Below are 21,258 nucleotides of genomic sequence, written 5' to 3' on the forward strand. Positions count from 1 at the left end.
TGACTATTGTTATGAAAGCCACTCAAAATATATCTGAACACCCAATGACACCATCAGAGCTTCCTGGTTTGGGAGTTCAAGGATGACCTGGTGGGAAAAGTTTATAATCTTCGTTTGGTTCTTACCTCTGTTTGGTGTCTATTGTCATTAAACTTGTGCACAAATTTACAAGATAGATTACCGCAACATCTTGTAAAGCCTCATACTACAGTCTTCCTCCAGACATGGTTTCAGGCTAGTCCCATTACTTGGCTTCAAGCCTAACAATTTCCTTCCTCTTATTGTCCCTACAACACCCTCATCCAGCAGGAAGCAGCCAAATTTGAGATGATTCCCCAAATCCCACAAGATTATGGAATGAACAATTGACTGTGGGGATTGAAACTGAGAATGAAGAGGTTAAAAAAATCTTCCTAGAGCAAAAACTTGAGATATGCTTTGCTAACTGAAGTTGTGCATATTGAGCATAATCAATTGTTTTTCAAAACTAACCAGGTCTTTCTGTCCCTCTTCAGTATGTGAGTGAGCTGCCTTTCCAAAGAAGTCAAGGTCCAAACGTCCAAATTCAGCTTCACAAGGACAAAAGCAGGCTGAAGATGAAAGCTAACCATAAAAGCCCAGACAGTCAAGGGGAAAGATATTCAGTCTTCAAGGCCAAACACAGGCTGGTGGGAAGGCACCAACCAGCAAGGTCACATATTCCCCTCCCCTACCTTAATTCCCAACACATGCTCTTCCTCCCCCTGTAAAACTCCAGTTAAAAACCCCTACCTTCTTCTCTTTTAGGAGGTGGATATGAATTCTAACTCCCATCTCCTAATCTGTCTTCCTTTCAATACTAAACCTCTTCCCTTGTTACAAGACTTGAATTTCCAGTTTTCTGGCCATCTTGTGCAGTGTGTAAATGAAATTGTGTCTGTGTTCAGTAATGATGTTTCAGGAAAAACAGCCATGATGGTGACCCAGCCCCCACTCCCTCCCTTGGCAGTTGTAACTCCAAAGCTTTTCATTCCAGCCGTGAGAGTTGCATCCAAAACATTGATAATCCTGGTAGTGGCAGTGGGCCCTGATCTGCGGTTTCAAATAGTGCACCAGAGGCCAGAAGTTGCAGCAGCAGTAGTGGTGTTCACACTCAGCTAATAACTCTCCCCCAGTAATGGCTGGTGACACCCATGACCTGAGGCTTCAGGAGCTATAGTAGTTCCCATGATTCAGCCACCAGTGGTGGCACCCCCAACACTGGACCTACCAGCAATAGGTGCTACATACAAGATCCCAGACTCCTGACAGTGGCAACAACACCTGTGAACCCAGTGCTTCTGGCAGCAATACTGCCAACACTTGCAGATAACAGAGGAGCAGCAGCACAGTTGGTGCACATGGCAACAGCTTTTGAGGCCATGGAGAGCCCACAGAGAGCCCGTGGGCGAACACAAGAAGCAGATAATGCCAGAAGCAACACAGGTGTTCACAACCTGATGAGTCTGGTGGTAAACCCCATGACTGCAGTGACATCATAAGCAGTAAGGCACCAGCAACCTTAGAGGCACAAGAACCACACGTTAGCACACTGACAATACTTTGGCAGAGGGAGTGAGGTTGGAAAGTGCAAGCTCTCAAATACAACTGGAAGCAGCTCAGAATCTAAGTAACCAAAGCCTTATCCAAAAAAGAAAGGTGTTTACTACCAAAATGCCCTGTCAAAGGAACAATTCATCAAGCACCATGAAGAACCACAATAACATGATAGCACAAAATGAAAATGACAACTCTCCAGAAACCAAACTTGAAGTCACAAAAAATTGTGATCCAAGTGGTAGAGAATTAAAACTAGCTGTCATGAAGAAACTCAGTGACTTACAAGAAAACTCACAAAGACAGCTCAGTGACCTTTGGAATAAAAATAGTGAGCAGAAAATGAATTTTATGAAAAAGATTGTAGCTCTAAAAGTACCCCAGAAATTTGGGAAATGAAAAACACAATTAATGACTTGAAAAATAAAGTAGTAATAATTGGAAATAGAGTAGACAATATGAAATAGAGTGTTAGTGAATTTGAAGATAGAAACCTGGAAATGATTCAGGTAGAAGGGGAGAGAGAACTAACATTAAAATAAATTACATGAGAAATATCTGACTTAATTAAGAAAAGCATTATAAGGATAATGGGTATCCTAGAAGGAAAAGAGAGACAGAAAGGAACACAGGTCTTATTATAGAAATAATAGCTGAGAACTTTCCAAACCTGGCAAAGGAACTGGATATTCAAGGACATGAAGCTAATAGAATTCCTAATTATCTCAATGCAAAAAGACCTTCTCTAAGACTCATTATATTAAAATTGTCAAAAGTCATTACAAAGAAAGAAGATTAAGGGTGCAGAGAGAAGGAAATAACTTACAAAGGAATACCTATCAGGCTATCAGTGGATTCTCAGCAGAAAATCTACAGGCTAGGAAATAGTAGAATGAAATATTCAAAATATTGAAAGAAAAAAAACTATTAGCCAAGATTACTCTATCTAGCAAATTTATCCTTTATATCTGAAGGAAAAATAAAGGCTTTCCCAGATAGACAAAAGTTGAGGGAGTTCATCACAACTCCTCCTACCTGAAAGGGGCCCTCCTACCTGAAACCAAAAGGCAAAAGTATACAATCCTTTAAGCAAGGTGATAAATAGACAGCAAGAAAATTACAACTCTATATCAAAATAAGTTAGTAAACACTAAATTATTGCATAGAGGCTAAAGGGAAAGAAAGCATAAAAAATAACTGTAACCACTTCTATTTGGTAACAAATTCATGTTACAAAAAAGGGATAATTTGTGACAACAAAAACACAGAAAGGGAAGAAGAAAAGGATGGAACCTTCATAGGCTAATGGAGATAAGATGCTATCAGCAGAAAAAAAGACTATCTCATCTGAGATCTTTTATACAATCCTCATGGTATCTACAAAACAAAAAATCAGAACAGAGTCACAAACCACTAAAAGAAGAATGAACTGAGGAAAACATCACAGAAAACCACCAACTGAAATAGCAGACAGAAACACAAAGAAAGACAAAACAATGGAAATATAGAACAACCAGAAAACAAAAAATAAAATGACTATATTAAGCTTTCACATATCAATAATCACTCTAAATATAAATGGATTGAATTCACCAATCAAAAGACATAGAGTGACTGGATGGATTAAAAAACAAGACTAAATAATAGGCAACCTCTAGGAGACCTATCCAATTCTAATGACAAACATAGGCTCTGAGTGATGGGGTAGGAAGGATGCTCCAAACAAATGTCAACCAAAAGAAAGTAGGTATATCCATACTTACATCAGTCAAAATAGACTTGAAGCCAAAAAAGATAACAAGAGATAAAGATGGACATGATATAATGATAAAAAGGACAATCCACCAAGGTGACATAACACTTATTTTATATGCACCTATCATGGCGGGACCAAAGTATATAAATCAACTATTCATAGATCTAAAAAGAGAAACTGACAACCACACAATAATAGTAGGGGACTTTAATACCCACTTACATCAATATAGACCACAGAGACAGAAAGTCAATAAGGTAAATTTGGTCTTAAATGAAACATTAGACCAGATGGACTTAATAGATTCATCTATATGCAGTGGGATATACATTCTTCTCAAGTGCTCATGGAACATTAAGACAAACCATATTTTGGGAAACAAAACAAGTCTCAATAGGTTTAATAGGATTGAAATCAAGAATCTTTCCCATCACAATGATATGAAACTTTAAATCAAGTACAAGAAGACAGCTGAAAAAATCACAAATATATGGAGCCTATCTAATAGGCTACTGCAGAACTATTTGATCAATGAAGAGATCAGTGGACAAATCAAAAAATACCTGGAGACAATTGAAAATGAAAACACAACCTATTAAATCTTATGGGATGCAGCAAAAGCAAGTACTAAGAGAGAAGTATATAACAATACAGCTCTACTTGAAGAAAGAAGAAAAATCTCAAATAAACAATGTAATGCTATATCTAAAAGAACTGTAAAAAGAAGAACAAATCAAGCCCAAAGTCAGTAGAAGGAAGGAAATAATAAAAAGCAGAGCAGAAATAAATTAAATAGAGACTAAAAAGACAATAGCAAGGATCAATGATCTAAGAGCTGGTTCTTTGAAAAGATAAAAAAAAATTAGTGAACCCTTGGCTAGACTCACTAAGACAAAAATAGAAAGCTTAAATAAATTAAAACAGAAATGAAAGAGGAAAAATTAACAAATACCATAAAAAATGAAAGGTTATAACAGAATAATATGAAAAGCTATATGCCAATAATTGAATAACCCAGAATAAATAAGATGAATTCTTAGAATCATACAACCTCCCCAAACTGAACCAAGAATCTTAATAGATTAATCACAAGTAAAGATGATGAAATTGTAATCAAAAACCTCCCCAAAACATAAGTCCAGAACTAAATGGCTTCTCTGGTGAATTCTACCAAACATTCAAAGAAGATTTAATACTTATTCTTCTCAAACTCTTCCAAAAAATTGAAGACAGGATACTTCCTAAGTAATTTTATGAGGCCAACATTACCCTGATATCAAAACCAGACAAGAACAGCACAGAAAGGGAAAATTACAGGCCAATATTGCTAAAAACATAGATGCAAAAATCCTCAACAAAATATTCACAAATCAAATACAACAATATATTAAAAGGAACATGTACCATGTTCAAGTGGAATTTATTCCAGGGACGCAAGGATGGCTTAACATCCACATATCAATCAATGAGATACATTGCATTAAAAACATAAATAAAAATCACATGATAATTTCAATAGAGTCAGAGAAAGCATTTGACAAGATTTAACATCTATTTAAGATAAAAACTGACAATAAAATAGGTATAGAAGGAAATTACCTCAACATAATAAAGGCCATATAAGACAGCCAACATCATACTCAATGGTGAAAAACTAAAAGGTATTTTTTTAGGAACAGGAATAAGACAAAGTTTCCACTCTCAGTAGTCTTATTAAAAATAGCATTGGAAGACCTAATCAGAGCAAATAGACAAGAAAAAGCAATAAAATGTATCCAAATTGGAAAAGAAGAAGTAAAATGGTCACTATTTGTGGATATACATCTATATATAGAAAATCCTAAAGAATCCACCAAAAAAGTATTAGAAATAATTAAAGAATATGATAAAGTAGCAGGGTACAACATCAAATATAAAAACCAATTGCATTTCTATACATTAACAAACAAGCAGAAAGAGAAATCAAGAATATAATCCCATTTGCAATTGCAATATAAAGAATAAAACACCCAAGAATAAATTTAACCAAAGAAAAGTAAACCTATATGCTGAAAACTATAAGACCTAAACAAATGGAAATATATTCCATGCTCATGAATTGGAAGAATAAGCATAATTAAAATGTCCACATTACCAAAAGTAATCTATAGATTCAATGCAATCCCAATCAGTATCCCAATGACATTTTTCATGGAAATAGAACGAAGAATCCTAAAATTTATATGCAACAACAAAAGTCCGTGAATAGGCGAAGCAATCCTGAGAAAAAAGAACAAAGCTGGAAGTATCACATTCCTTAATTTCAAAATATACTACAAAGCTATAGTAGTCATATCAGCATGGTACTGGCAGAAAACAGAAACATAGATACCTGGAACAGAACTGAGAACCCAGAAATAAACCCACACACTTATAAACAGCTAATTATTGACAAATAAGCCAAGAACATACAGTGAAGAAAGGAAAGCCTCTTCAATAAATGGTGTTGAGGAAACTACATAGCCATATGCAAAAGAATGAAACTCGATCACTACCTTACACCATACACAAAAATTAACTCAAAATGGATTAAAGACTTGAATGTAAGACCTGAAACCATAAAACTCCTAGAAGAAAATCTGGCAGAATGCTCTTTGATCTCAGTCTTAGCATTATGTTTTTGAATATCATGTCTACTCACGCAAGGGAAACAAAAGAAAAAAAATGGAATTACATCAGACTAAAAGCCTCTGCATGGCAAAGGGAGCCATCAACAAAATGAGAAGACAACCCACCAACTGGGAGAAAATATTTGCAAATCATATATCCAACAAGGGGTCAATTTCCAATATATATAAACAACTCATATAACTCAACAATGAGAAAATGAACAACCTGCTCAAAAAATGAGCAGAGGATATGAACAGTCATTTTTCAAAAGAAGATATACAGATGACCAACAGGCACATCAAAATATGTTCAACATCACTAATTGTTAAGGAAACGTAAGTCAAAACTACGATGAGATATCACCTCACACCCATCAGAACGGACAGAATTAAAAAGATGAGAAAATAAGTGTCAGAGAGGATGTGGGAAAAAGGGAACCCTCATACACTGCTGGTGGGAATGCAAATTGATGTAGCCCCTTTTGATTGCTCAAAAATTAAAAATAGAACTTCTATATTATCCAGCTAATCCACTTCTGGGTATTTATCCAAAGAATATGAGAACACAAATTCAAAAAGATATATACAACTGTTTGTTCATTACAGCATTATTCACAATAGTCAAGACAAGGAAGCAACCTAACTGCCTGTTGATGGTTGAATGGATAAAGAAGATGTGATATATAATGGAATACAACTCAACCATAAAAAATGTAATCTTGCCATTTGCAACAGCATAGCTGGAACTTATAGATATTATCCTAAACTCAATAAGTCAGGAGAAAGACAAATACTATATGACTTCACTCTTAGGTAGCTGATTAACAAAAACTTAGATATGGAGGACAGATTGGTGATTACCAGGGCTGAAGTGGGTGGGGGGGTCAAAAGTGGTAAAGGGGCACATATATATGGTGATGGATAGAAACTAGACTTTTGGCAGTGAACACGATATAGTCTATACAGAAGTCAAAATATAATGATGTACACCTGAAATTTATATCATGTTATAAATCAATATGATATCAAATAAATAAATAAATGAAAGTAATGATGTCTCTTTGCTCATTATGTATGTCCATGTGTGTATATTGTTGAGATGTGATATTTTTCTTCTTCCAGATGGTTTTGCTGGAAACGATTTGTAAAAAGCTCTATTTAATTGGCTTGAAATTAAGGGCTTATAAATTAAGTATTCCTCAATCTTAGAAATATGAAAGAAAATAATTTAAATGCTTTTCAAGTTTACATGATCTAAGAGTATTCTTTAGTAAACAAAAGCTAGCTTAAGGCTGTTGGTGTAAATAAAAATCAGGGATGTCTTCAGAGTTGTTAGCATCAGGTGTAATGCAAATGTGCAACTTTTTCTCTGCCTAAGTTTACTAGTCAGGTAGGCTCCTGCTATCTCTGTTATGAAATTTATCATCAAAGAAGTAATTTAAGATGATGATTGGCCCTTTAATATCAGTTCTAAGTATGATTGTTAAAAGAAAGTAATTTAAATAAATGTAGATAAGATCAAAGTCTATACTAAAACTAAATGAATGGTCATTGGATATCTAAATCATTTCCAAATAAGATGAACATTAATTACTGAACAGAGATTTATCTAATTTTGGCTTCCTAATGCAAAGAATGTAAAGATAAACTTGGGTCTGTTGGTAACCACATCTTGTGCCACATTGAAAGGCTGCACTATTCAAAAGGGCATATACTCCAAGAAATTACAAAATATATTTATAAATCTGCCAGCCTATGACTGCTTATTTCTAAGTTTTCTATAGGAATTAAGGATTTTAAGGGTTAACAATTCTATCAATATATGTAATGGTAAGGGAAACATCTCCATGTGCAAGGAGTATTAAATATGTTTTGATAAAGGAAGATATAAGGAATAGAAATGCGTATTGTTGAGGAAAAAGGAAGTCATTTTGTCCTAAAGAGAGGATGGTTATTTTGGAATTGGAAAGAGGAAAACATAAGACAAAATCTAAATGTAAAAATAAAGTGTAGAAGGTTTGTGGAAAGGAATCTTGGGAAAGGAATTTTAATGTGTGGTCAAGCTGAGTAAGAATAAAGTGAATTTATTCAAATAACTTAATATCAACATAAGATGATGTAAAATTGAAAATTGGCTTCCTTTCTGTTGAAAGGACAAGGTTTCCTTGGGATATTGTTGTGCTTTTAATAACAGATTGTGAAAGCTTCTTTATTTTTAAGTAATAGCTCTAGAAATCAGAGGTTGTGTGTTTCGTCAAAATATTTTCCTTTAATGTTTCCATCAGGTATTTAATTACTTAGGAAAACTGAGTCTTCTTAATATTGAAGAAGTTAAGTTTCGCTTGCAACTATATAGCCTTTTGTATTGCCTTTGCAACCTGTTATTGTTACTTTTGTCAAATATATACTTAAGTATTATTGTATAATTATCTGTGGTCCTATTTGGTCAAATGTATAAAACTTTTGATATTATTGACAAGCTTCCCAAAATATTCAAATTCTAAATGATGTCTTTTTGACATGATGTAACTTTGGGATTTTCCAGAGGGCACCTGGGACATATCAAAAGATTTATCTCCTCTCCTTATTAAAAGGGAGATATTGAACTAATTAGACTTATTTGGTATGTCAAATTACATGAGAAGCATGGTCGAATAAGCAACAATAAACATTTTTAGGTTATATTGTATGGGTGAATGTTACTAAAAAGTATTCTAGAAATTGCATAAAATTCTGATACATCCTACTGTAATGTTATTACCTGTAATTCTAGTTACTATCTAAAATGTAAGTCACAGAGATAACCAAAGTCAATTGCATTTATCCATCGCCTCTTTTTTTTTTTTTGTGAGGAAGATCAGCCCTGAGCTAACATCCATGTCAATCTGCCTCTTTTTTTGCTGAGAAAGACTGGCCCTGGATGCCCATCTTCCTCCACTTTATATGGGACACCGCCACAGCATAGCCTGACAAGTGGTGCATAGGTGCAAGCCTAGGATCTGAACCCAGGCTGCCAGCAGCAGAGCGCGGCACTTAACCGCTGCACCACAGGGCCAGCCCCTACCCACTGCCTTTTTCAAAAGTCACCAAATGATCACAAATCTCTCCCTGACTCTAGAAGATTTGGCTGATTCCACAGCCAAAGCAATTTTAGCTCAACCGTGGTTACTTAACTCATTGGTCAAAGTAATTTTGAATAATCATATAGCCCTTGATTATCTACTTGCTGAGCAAGGAGGCATCTGTGTGGTAGTGAACACCTCCTGTTGCACATGGATAAATGTCTCTGGGGAAGTAGAAACACAATTACATAATATTAGAGAGCAAGAACATTGGTTACAACAAATTTTACCCAGTAACTCATTGTCTTTTGATTTATTCGGCTGGTTACTCTTAAGTCTGGGCTCCTGGTTTAGAACCATCCTGAAAATTGGGTTTATAGTATTGCTCTTAATCTTACTATTTATACTTATTATGAAGTTCTGTACCTATTGGTGGTTGAACCTCTGTAAAAATGACATACCCAACAAGGTGATGCTAGCTCAGCACTTCGAGATGATCTCCAATGCCTACAATCTTGGAGAAATACAGCCTTTACATGGGAAATGCCAGAGAGTTCTCCTTCTTAACCTTCCTCATTACTCAAATATAGACTAAATAGTTTCCAAATGCTATGCACTTTCCATCCAATGTGGGACATGAAAACCAGGAAAGATCCTTCCTGGCACTGAGAGACAAGACCACTGACTGTTGATCAGCAATGTTTTGGAGAAATATGTTGATCAAAAGGGGAAATGTAAAAATTAGTAAAATAAATCTTAACTAAATTGGAGTTGAGACGACCTGTAGGGGGAGCTCTCATGCCCTATAATACATTGTCAATTACACCAAACAGGAAGAGACATTAGATTTCATCTTTGATAGGAAGTAAAAATACATTACTACTGGGCCGGCCCCGTGGCTTAGCGATTAAGTGCGCACGCTCCGCTACTGGTGGCCTGGGTTCAGATCCTGGGCAGGCACCGATGCACCACTTCTCCAGACATGATGAGGCCACGTCCCACATACAGCAACTAGAAGGATGTGCAACTATGACATACAACTATCTACTGGGGCTTTGGGGGAAAAAAAAAAGGAGGAGGAGGATTGGCAATAGATGTTAGCTCAAAGCCGGTCTTCCTCAGCAAAAAGAGGAGGATTAGCATGGATGTTAGCTCAGGGCTGATCTTCCTCACAAAAAATAAATAAATAAATAAATAAAAATACATTACTATAGAAGGAAGATTTCTCTTCCTTTTGGTAAATTGAGGAGTGCCCAGCCAATGAGAAATGCCATAGCTCAGCCAAGGAGAAGCCATTGCTGCCCTGAGCTGTTACTTTTCCCTAATAGACTTTTGTTTAGAACAGCCTCTCCCTACTTCCCCTTCTTCTCTATGAAAGCAAGTTCCCCTCCTTTGTTTTCTGGATTTGCCTACAGTTCACCAAAGCATGTATATCCTGAATTACAATTCTTTTAGCTATTCTTGAATAAACTCATTTGGAGGGTAAAATAATAGATGAATTTGTTTTTTAAGTTGTTGTGCCTTCCCCTCAAATTCATGGCAAAATGAGAACCAAAATCCAACAGTCTTCCTCAAACTCTGAGTTTGAAAACTCAACCAGGCTGCTTCTCATATGAGTGACCTCTTATTTCTGCCTATTGTTAAAATACACCCAATCAGTTCACAGAGTTATGAAGTGGAGATCACTCAGGACATTGCCTTCTCCAGCTTTACCATCCCATACACAAAGGCAAAATCAAGACAGTGCCCCCATCACTGATGATTGGATTTACTGTCATTCAAGGACAAAGTGGAAATGCAGAGGCAGCACTTCAGGTTGGAGTTTGAGAAATATCATGGCTTCCTGGCCCAAGAGGAACAACTACAGCTACGGCGGCTGGAGGAGGAAGAACAAGCCACTCTACAGAGACTGCCGGAGGGCAGGCTATGCCAGCAAAGCAGGGCCCTAAAGGAGCTGGCTGAGGAGCTAAGGGAGAGGTGCCAGTGCCTAGCTCTGGGTCTGCTGGAGGTGAGGATGGGTGTGTGTGTGGGGGGGGAATGGTGGATGTGAGACCAAGGGGAGAGACAGTGGCTTTTTGACAAAAATCACTGACATTTATGCTCTTTAGGAAAAGGGTACTCTGGAACTTATTTGGGAAGCTCATTAATTCTAAATCCTAGCATCAGAGTCAGAAGGGACGCTAGTGAATCACAGAAAATAGTTTACATTAAAGAAAAAGCTTAAATATTTTTTAAAATTGAAATTAATTTGATGGTTTACATATTAAACAGAAAAAGAACAACCTACACTATGTTGGTTGAAAAATACTTCCTAAAACATCACAGTCAATCTGTAAATTATTATATTGGTGTATTCAGTAACAGCCAATCAAAAAAGTCATTGGTAACTCATTTCAATCAATAACCAAGCATATAAATAATTTTTTAAATTGTCCAGCTTAGAATTTTCATGTTAAATTTTAAGACAAATGCTAATTTCCTACCCCATATTGCATGCCTACTCCAGGCATAGTGGGAAGGAATTACATGGGGTCAATACAGCACACTCACCATCTATTTGAGATTATAGAGCAGACAAACAACAGAGAAAAGGAAATATATGTTTTTAACCCTCCATGAAGGCATTAAATCCCAAGTTAATTGGGAAAGCCATTGTTGATGCATACAAGTTATCATGATAGAACCAACTGAAACAGAAATTTTGTGGCCACAATTTATTCAATCTCATTCCCAATGACTTATTCAGGGGTTTCTGAACTAAGTAATTCATATGATCCTAGAAGTACAGTGACTAAACAGCACTGGACACATAGTGGGGGTCATTAAAGGAGAGAATTTATAAAACACTTGTATTTAATTTCTCCCATTTTTATCCTTAATATATCTAAGTAAAAGATATTATTACTATTATTATTATTGTTGTTGCTATGCCCATTTCCTTGTGAACAAAGGGTCAGAAAGAAATTAATTTTCTAAATTTCAGACAGTAAATACACAGAAACTTTACACTTTCAATAATAACTTTCATTATCCTATCATACCATATTCCAAAACACAACATTTAAAACAAGTATTTGTTAGCACCAAATCAATATTAAAATGATTTATAATGTAAAACTTAGGGAGAATATATTCTTAAATAATCTACTTTAATTTTGGTACCCACTATTTCTTTTCTTCCACAGTACCAATAAGATACATTTTACCCAAAATGGCCAAGATGAAGGCCTGCCCTTTCCATAAAATAATAAAACTCATCATTTCCCTGTTTTTTAAAAAGTAATCTGACAGGTGGCTATTTTTAGAGAGAGAGGGGAAATATATTACAGGTGATATATGTATTAATCTATTCTGTGATAAAAGGTTGCCAGATATTAATGACTTCCATTTTTATCCACTTAGGTAACCTAATCACATACGTGTTCATAGCTGTGGCTGGTTGGTTCAAAGAATGAAGAATTTGTGGTTTTATTACAGATACATTGAGAGTAACATTTTATGTCTATATCTTTCACTGTTTCTCAAATAAATTTAGCAAATTTTTAAAAAATTATTCTATTGAAGTCATATTGCCTTGCAAAATTGTGTAAATTTTAGGTGTACATTATTATATTTCAATTTCTGAATAGACTGTGTCGTGTTCACCAATAGTTTAGTTTTTATCTATCACCATACATACATGTCACTTTACCACTTTTGCCCTCCCACCACCCCCTTCTCCTCTGGTAATCACTAATCTGTTCTCTTTATCTATGTGTTTGTTTATCTTCCACATATAAGTGAAATCATACAGTATTTGACTTTGCTTGCCTTATTTTGCTTAGCGTAATACCCTCAGTTCCATCTTTGTTATTGCAAATGGCAAAATTATGTATTTTTTATGGCTGAGTAGTAGTCCAATGTGTGTGTGTGTGTATATGTATGTATATATATATATATATATATATATATATATGCACCACATCTTCTTTATCCATTCATCCATTGATGGGCACTTGATTTGCTTCCGTATCTTGGCTACTTGGCTAGGTTAATAATGCGGCAGTGAACATAAGGGTGCATGTCTTTTTGAATTATGGATTTCATGTACTTTGGATAAATACCCAGTACTGGGATACTAGATCATATAGGATTTCTATTTTTACGTTTTTGAGAAATCTCCATGCTTTTTTCCATAATGACTGCACAAGATTTCATTCCCACCAGCAGTGTTATGAGGTTTACCTTTACTCCACATCCTCTCCAACACTTGTTATTTCTTGTCCTGTTGATTATAGCCATTCTGGCAGGAGTGAGGTGATATCTCATTGTAGTTTTGATTTGCATTTCCCTAATAATTAGTGATGTCGAACATCTTTTCATGTGCCTGTTGGCCACCTGTATATCTTCTTTGGAAAAGTATCTGTTCATATCCTCTGCCCACTTCTTGATCAAGTTCATTTTTTGTTGATGTTGAGTTTTATGATTCAGTAAAGAATATATATTACAGATTCAGTAAAGAATGTATATTATGGAAATTAACTTCTTGTCAGATACATATTTGCAAATATTTTCTCACATTGGTGGGTTGTCTTTTCGCTTTGTTGATGGTTTCCTTTGCCACGCAGAAGTTTTCTAGTTTGATGTAGTCTCATTTTTTTATTTTTTCTTTTGTTTTTCTTGCCTGAGTAGACATGCTGTTTGAAAAGATACTGCTATGACTGACATCTAAGAGCATTATGCATATATTTTCTTCTAGGTGTTTTATGGTTTGAGATCTCAATAGATGCAGAGAAAGCATTTGACAAGATCCAACATCCATCTATGACAAAATCTCTCAATAAAATGAGTACAGAAGAAAAGTACCTCGACATAATAAAGGCCATATATGACAAATCCACAGCCAACGTCATAATCAATGGTGAAAAAATGACAGCTATTGCTCTGAGAAGAGTAACAAGACAAGGATGCTTACCCTCACCACTCTTATTTAACATAGTACTGGAAGTTTTAGCCAGAACAATTAAGAAAGAAAAAGAAATACATAGGATCCAAATTGGAAAGGAAGAAGTAAGACTTTCATTATTTGCAGATGACATGATTATATATACAAAAAAGCCTAAAGAATGAACCAAAAAACTATTAGAAATAATCAATGAATACAATAAAAAGATACAGTGTACAAAATCAACATATAAAAATAAATTGCATTGCTATACAGTAATTACCAACTAGCAAAAAGAGAAATCAAGAATACAATCCCATTTACAATCACAACAAAAAAGAATAAAATACCTGGGAATAAATTTAACCAAGTGAAAGACCTATACATTGAAAACTATAAGACATTGTTGAAAGAAATCAAAGACATAAAGAAGTAGAAAGATATTCCATGCTCATGGATTGGAAGAATAAACATAGTTAAAATGTCCATATTATGTAATGCAATCTACAGATTCAATACAATCCCAATCAGAATCCCAATGACGTTCTTTACAGAAATAGAACAAAGAATTCTAAAATTTGTATGGAACAAGGAAGACCCTGAAGAACCAAAACAACCCTGAGAAAAAAGAGCAAAGTTGGAGGTATCACACTCCCTGAATTCAAAATATGCTTCAAACCTATAGTAATCAAAACAGCATAGTACTGGCACAAAAACAGACACACAGATCAATGGAACAGAATTGATAATCCAGAAAAAAACACACATGCACACATCTATGGACAGCTAATTTTCAACAAAGGAGCCAAGACTATATGATGGAGAAAGGAAAGTCTATTAAATAAATGCTGTTGGGAAAACTGGATAGCCACATGCAAAAGAATGAAAGTAGAGCACTATCTTACACCATATACAAAAAGTAACTCAAAATGGATTAAAGACTTGAATGTAAGACTGAAACCATGTAACTCCTAGAAGAAAACTTAGCAGACATTTAGGATTTATTTTTACCCTAATTTTTTTCTATATTTGGTGCAGATTGTAACACTTTATTAAAATATCCAAATATCAGAATGATCTAATCAGAAAATAAATTGGTAGATAGCAAAGGAGTTAACTTCAACCTTGTGCAGTCTGATTTTATTTTAATAGAGGCAAATTGATTCTATCATTGTAAATTCATGAGGAAATACAATAGCCTATTTCGGCTTTTATTAAGTGAGATTCATGTCTCCTATAGTTTTATCTTCATAGTTAACACTTTCCCACAATTCCTAGACAGATGTCCATGGTTTGTTCCAGGTCTGTCAAAAACAGTTCAGTAGTCTAACTCATACCTATTTGTCTTTCTCTTTCGCTTTCTGAATATGAGATGAGCCTTGAACTGATATGTTTACTTTCTGAATCAGAGAAGGGGTTGGGAGAGGCCAAGGAGATTGGTGGATTACCCTACTGAGAAATATCAATTCTGTGCTCTCCTCAGAAGTAACAGTGTCACATAGCTGAAAACAGAGACCATTGCTGTGGAACTGAAAACAATGTCACATCCCTGAGGTAAGGGAAATGTTGAGGAAGCTCAATAGTAGGTTGCATCTTAGATCTTGGAGAACTACGGTGCCTGGAGTTGGGCTGTAATTATAGTTTGTTACTGTACCAACCAGGCTACAGTAACAAACAGAACACAAAGTTTATTGGCTAAAATCAGGAAAGGTTTATTTTTAGATCATGTTATTGGTTTATTACTGGATTGTGGAAGCTTTTGTTTCACTCCTCTCACTATGATACTCCTGCAGACATAGCTCCACTTCCTTCCTGTTGCTGGTAGCCATGGAAATGGACGAGGTTATGGTGAATCATGCACTGCTCCTAAAGGCATCCATGCTTGGCCATTTGGTGGCCCATATGACCTCCCTGAAGATTTTCTTGATTGAACTGCATTGTGTGTTCATCAAAAACTATAAGATGGTGATAGGAGAGAACACTGGGTGCAGAAGAAAGAGAATTGGGATATACCTGAAGAGTCCTAAAGAATATCAGAGTCACTGACACCCATATAAGCTACATTTGGTTTGAGCACCGGGCTTGAAAGTGCAGTTCATCTCTTATTAGCTGTGATATGAGAAATATTATTTGCATTAAATCTCCATTTCCTTCTTTATAAAATGCTAAAAAAATGTATTGTTTGGAGGACTAAGTGAAACATTTTTGAAAACAGAAAAAACATCTATATGAAAGAACTATAGAGTGTCAAACCAAACTATACGTTTGGTTTATCTTATTGTCTGCCAATTTGATGAGTTGCTTAAATTAGAGAATCAGTATAGCCAAAAATATTCAATCAATTATTTTTATATAATAATTACTATAGTGTCATAAGTTAGCTTGTTTGGTAGGATTTCATTGTTTTTTAAAAAAGTATATATTCAACATATTTTAAATTTATTTTTAAAATCTAATTTATACCAAGTAATGAAAACAGATGGTGTCTAAATAGTGGTTTCACTACTTACAGGGAAACAGCTTTGTCCCATAATGAGAAAACCCATATTAGCTGTCCTGCTCAATGATTTAATCCATGTTCTGATGGACAGGTGAAGTATACTAACTGCATGAATTGTTGCAGGTCATTACATTCTCAGAATCAGTGTCCTCATAGTTCCATTTTGTTTTATTGAATTAAATAATTAACTAATCATTTCAACAAATATTTTCTATTTTATGCCAGTCACTTTTCTAAGCATTGGAATATATCATTCAACAACAACAACAACAAATTCCTACTAATATATGGCTTCATGTTGCAAATGTTTACTTAAATTATGCAAAATACACAGAACATTAGAAGATGATACAGAATATTGAAAAAAAGAGAAAAAATAAGGTGGGGGTGACCAGAAATTCCAAGAGTCTGGCATCTAATTTTGAATTGGTGATCTAGGAAGATCTTATTCAGTAGAGGATGACTCAGTAAATTTCTGATCTGCAGGATAGCATTATAGGTAGCAGAAACAACAAGTGCCAAGGCCAGAGATGGAAGTATGTAAGATATGTTCCAGGAGCTATGAGGAGGACTGTGCAGCTGCAGCAGAGTGAGTGAGGAGTGAGTCAGCAGTGCAAGACCCTACAAGCTTGCCACTCGAGCGGGATGCTTTACTTCTGAGTGAAATAGGAAATCAAGGAAAAGTTAAATGGAGGAATAAGATGATTGGATTAATGTTTTGTGGCGATCACTCTGCATGTTTTATGGAGAACAAATTATAGATGGCCAAGGCTTAAAGTGGGGAAAGCAATTAGGAGACATCACAATAACTCAATCAGAGATTATTGTGGTAGTACCAAAGGTGCTGAGATATGGGCAGAATCTCAGTATGTTCTGAAGGTAGTCCTGGCCACATTTGCTGTTGGATTAGACGTGAGGTATCAGAGAAAGAGAAAAGTCATGAATGATTCCAAAGTTTAAATCTCCAGACTTGGCACAATGAAGTTGCCATTTACATTGAGGGGTAAAGCTGCAGGTGAGGCAGAATGTAAGGAGATGGGTTTTGGGAAAATAAATGTTGTAGAGATTACGCATTTGGAATCAGTAAGTATATGAATGTAACTTAATGAAAACAATGAACCAGCCAGCCCAAGAACACATTATGAGTGAGCTGAGAGAGAGGGAAGAGGTCCCAGTCCTAAGACCATTGGTTTCTCCAATGGTAGTGATGGAGGAGAAGAGTAGAAAACAGCAAAGTCCAAACAGGGGTAGCAGGTGGAAAGGGAGGGAAAATATGATGATTTGTGTCTTTGGGAAAGAGAGGGGAGGTTTTACAAGACAGAGAGATTTTCAACAGTATCAAATGCTTAAGAAAAAAAGAAACATGTAAGTTGAACTTAAAGGACTGTCCATTCATTAGTGTGGAGGTCACTGGGAATATGGACATAAGCAGTTTGGTTAGGGTATTGTTCTATCATGGTGAGCAATTGAGTTTAAGAGAGAAGGGATAAGGAAAGGAATTGCAAATAGACTCTATTAAAAACCATTTCATGGATTTCTTACAAATGAAGTAAAGAAGTGTGTTAGGGTGAGAATGATGGGTAAAGACTTAACATATATTAAATATCCCTAACAATTCCATGGAGACCCACCTTTCAATCCCTGTTATTTAAAATTTCTAGAGTTTTGGGAAAGCACATAAATACTTTGACTCTGAGTCTCCTCATCTATAATGTGGGGATGCTAATAGCCACCTTGAGTGTGGCTACATGGGTTAGCATAGATGGTGAACTACTTATGGGACTCACCCACGTTCATGTATCAATAAAAGATCACTAGAAGGTTTTTAGAGAAAAATAAAACAGTAGTTGTAGTAGCAGTATTTGTTATTATGATATTAAAAATAAAACTATGTTAATGAAATATGCTATTTTTAAATGTTTGTAAAGAGAAGACACTGAATATTTTACATCCTCCCTTCTTCACTGAGGGTATTTCATATGAAAACATATTTATTAATTATATGCACAAGTAAAATTACACATCAATCTCACTGGGACTCACAGTATCAATATTAGATTTCTACTGTTCAGATTTAGCTGCTTAAAATCACATCTATTTATTAGTTCACAGTTCTGCAGATCATGTGTCTGGGTGGGATCCACTGGCTTCTCTGCTTAGGGTTTCACAAGATCAAAATCAAGGTATTGACCAGCATGGGCTTCTCTGAAGGGTCTGAGGAAGAATCCACTTTCAAGCTTATTTTGTTTGTTGGAATAATGCACTTCCTTGCAGTTGTAGGACTAACATCCCCATTTCCTTGCTGACTATGCTTTAGAGGTCACTTGCATTTCTCCTCATGTGACCCACCTCACCTTCAAAGCCAGCAATGACACATCAGATCTGAATCTCTCTGACTTTCCTTCTGGCACCAGCCCAATAGCCAGAAAAATCTTTCTGATTTTAAAGAGCTCATGTGATTAGATTTGATCCACCCAGATGATCTCCCTCTTGTCATATAATATAACGTAATCATGAGACTAACTCCAGGGTCTGAAGATCACAGATTCCATCTTAGAATTCTGCCTACCACAGTAACTTAGCTTTGAAAGTGGTGAATTTCATATTAATGAAATTTTTATATGGGTTTTGGGAAGAAAAAGATACATCCCATGGGAGTTGTAAATTTTATTTTAAATTCAGTTCTTCCTAAGAGCACCCAAGTGTTGTGAATGTAGATGAAAGGAATCTAAATTGTTATGCACTTGGTTTGTCACATCATCAATGGTTATATTTTTATTTGGTCAATAATGAGTTCTGAATTATGCAGAGGTAGAAGTGAAATACACCCCAAAATAATGAAGAATATATTCAGTGACATACAAGGTGAAATGGCTATTTTGCTTTCTCCAGAAATTATTAGAAAGAGAAAAATGAGTAATGATATAACTATTCTCCTCAATATCATGGCCTCCGAAGTTTTTACCAGTCTTTATTGTCCTTTTTTATGTCTCACAAAATTCTTTCCACAGTTAATGTAAATCTGGACGCTGCCACAGCACATCCTTACCTCCTCGTGACTTCTGAGCTGCACAGTGTGCAGGACAGAGAACTGCAGAGGAATGTCCTCAACGACCCTGAGTGATTTGACACATGGCCCTGCATCCTGGGTTTGTAGAACTTCTTATCAGGGTGGCATTCCTGGGAAGTCATGGTGGGAGAATGAATCAAGTAGGGTTTAGGTGTCTGTCAAGACACAGCACCAAGAAATGGAGAAACCATACCATCTCCCAAAATGGGATCTGGGCCATGTGTCTGTGGAAAGGGAATGAGCACATGGTCCTTGCCTCCCCATTGGTGGCTCTCTTCCACCTTGAATGACCTTGCTGCCTTGAGATTTTCTTGGACTATGAAGCAGAGGAAATTTCCTTTTACAATATGAAAAATGGATCTAAACACTCAACCAACAGTTTTCTGGTCTTCTTCAACCTCACTTTTTCATCTGTGACATGATCCCCTAATCTTGCCAGCTATGACAGAAGTGGAGTCAGGAAATTGGGCATCCATGGGTCATCTTGACCCTGCTTCTAATGTTAGGAATTATCATTCCTAAAATTCTCTTCTTGAGAATTTTAAATCTAACAAGTGTTCCTGGAGTGGAGTGGAAGATACAAATATGCTAAACCTCAAGAAATCAGAACTTTAATTTTTATTGCTATGGAAATTTACTTATAGAGAGAAAACAGAAAATATGACATTCACATTTGGAGGAACATAATAATTTTAGAAATGGAGCAATCTCATCATTCTTCTTCTAGGTGTCCCCACATAATTTCTTGGTGAGACTTTCTTCAAATGAATGGACCTTGTATTAAACAAAGATTTTTATACATTTATAATAATTTCTTAATTTTTAAATATACTTTCATTCCAAATTTCCACATTAAGAATTTAAAATGACAATTCTTAAATTGGTTCATAATTGTCCAATAGCATTGCAGAATCAGATCCATAGTTCTGCTTCCCTCCTCCTTATTTTTCTTGTCCTCTCCTATTCTCTCTCTATCTCTCCGCTTCTGTGTCTGTCTCATTGTTTGTCTTTCCCTTTCTCTTTTTTTTTGACCCTTCCTTTCTTTTGCGATTTACACCTTTTATTGTTTAACCTTCCATTTCCTTCTAGGTTAACATATTCAGAATTATTGTTTTATATATTCATGATTACTAAGACTATATTCAATTATTTTTTTAAAGCCTCTTTAGTCTGGGACTGATTTTTGAGGATTATGAAATTCATTCCTCTGAATCTAATAACATTGATTCCCACACAAAACCTCTGTGCGGTTGCAACATTTTTCTTTTATTTGGATACATTTTCTTAGCATAGAAATTTCTTAGAATTCTGATTCAACTAGTTGTTTGACCTAACCATTTACTCATTGTAAAACTTTGAACAAATAACCTCTCTGTCTGTCAGTCTCAGCTACTTAGTATGGTTCCTGTACCTGGAACAATGATGTTGACCTCACAATGTTGTGGTAAATATTTAAGGTCATGATTGATATGATTGGTTTAAATTAAACTTTGCTACTTAAATATAACTTAAAGATGTAGATGATGATGCTAAACAATAATAATATTTGACTTATTTTTAAAATATATTCTGTATCTTCTCAACAAAATACTTGTGATTGAAGGCTAACTTTTCTGCCATCTTTATCTGTATCTGCATCTAATAAATAATTGGTAACCAAATGCTAAAATGCTAAACAATTATTAATTAACTGAAAATTTAGTTAACGTTATCCTGCTAATAA

At 35.3% G+C, this 21,258-nt stretch overlaps 1 pseudogene; it reads left to right on the plus strand.

The window, feature by feature from the left end:
* Positions 1–1,379: 1,379 nt before the first annotated feature.
* On the plus strand, positions 1,380–20,057 carry LOC131399231 (E3 ubiquitin-protein ligase TRIM58-like; annotated as a pseudogene).
* Positions 20,058–21,258: the final 1,201 nt, after the last annotated feature.

The sequence above is a fragment of the Diceros bicornis genome, chromosome 37 (genome assembly GCF_020826845.1).
Source record: "Diceros bicornis minor isolate mBicDic1 chromosome 37, mDicBic1.mat.cur, whole genome shotgun sequence".
Classification (NCBI taxonomy): Eukaryota; Metazoa; Chordata; class Mammalia; order Perissodactyla; family Rhinocerotidae; genus Diceros; species Diceros bicornis.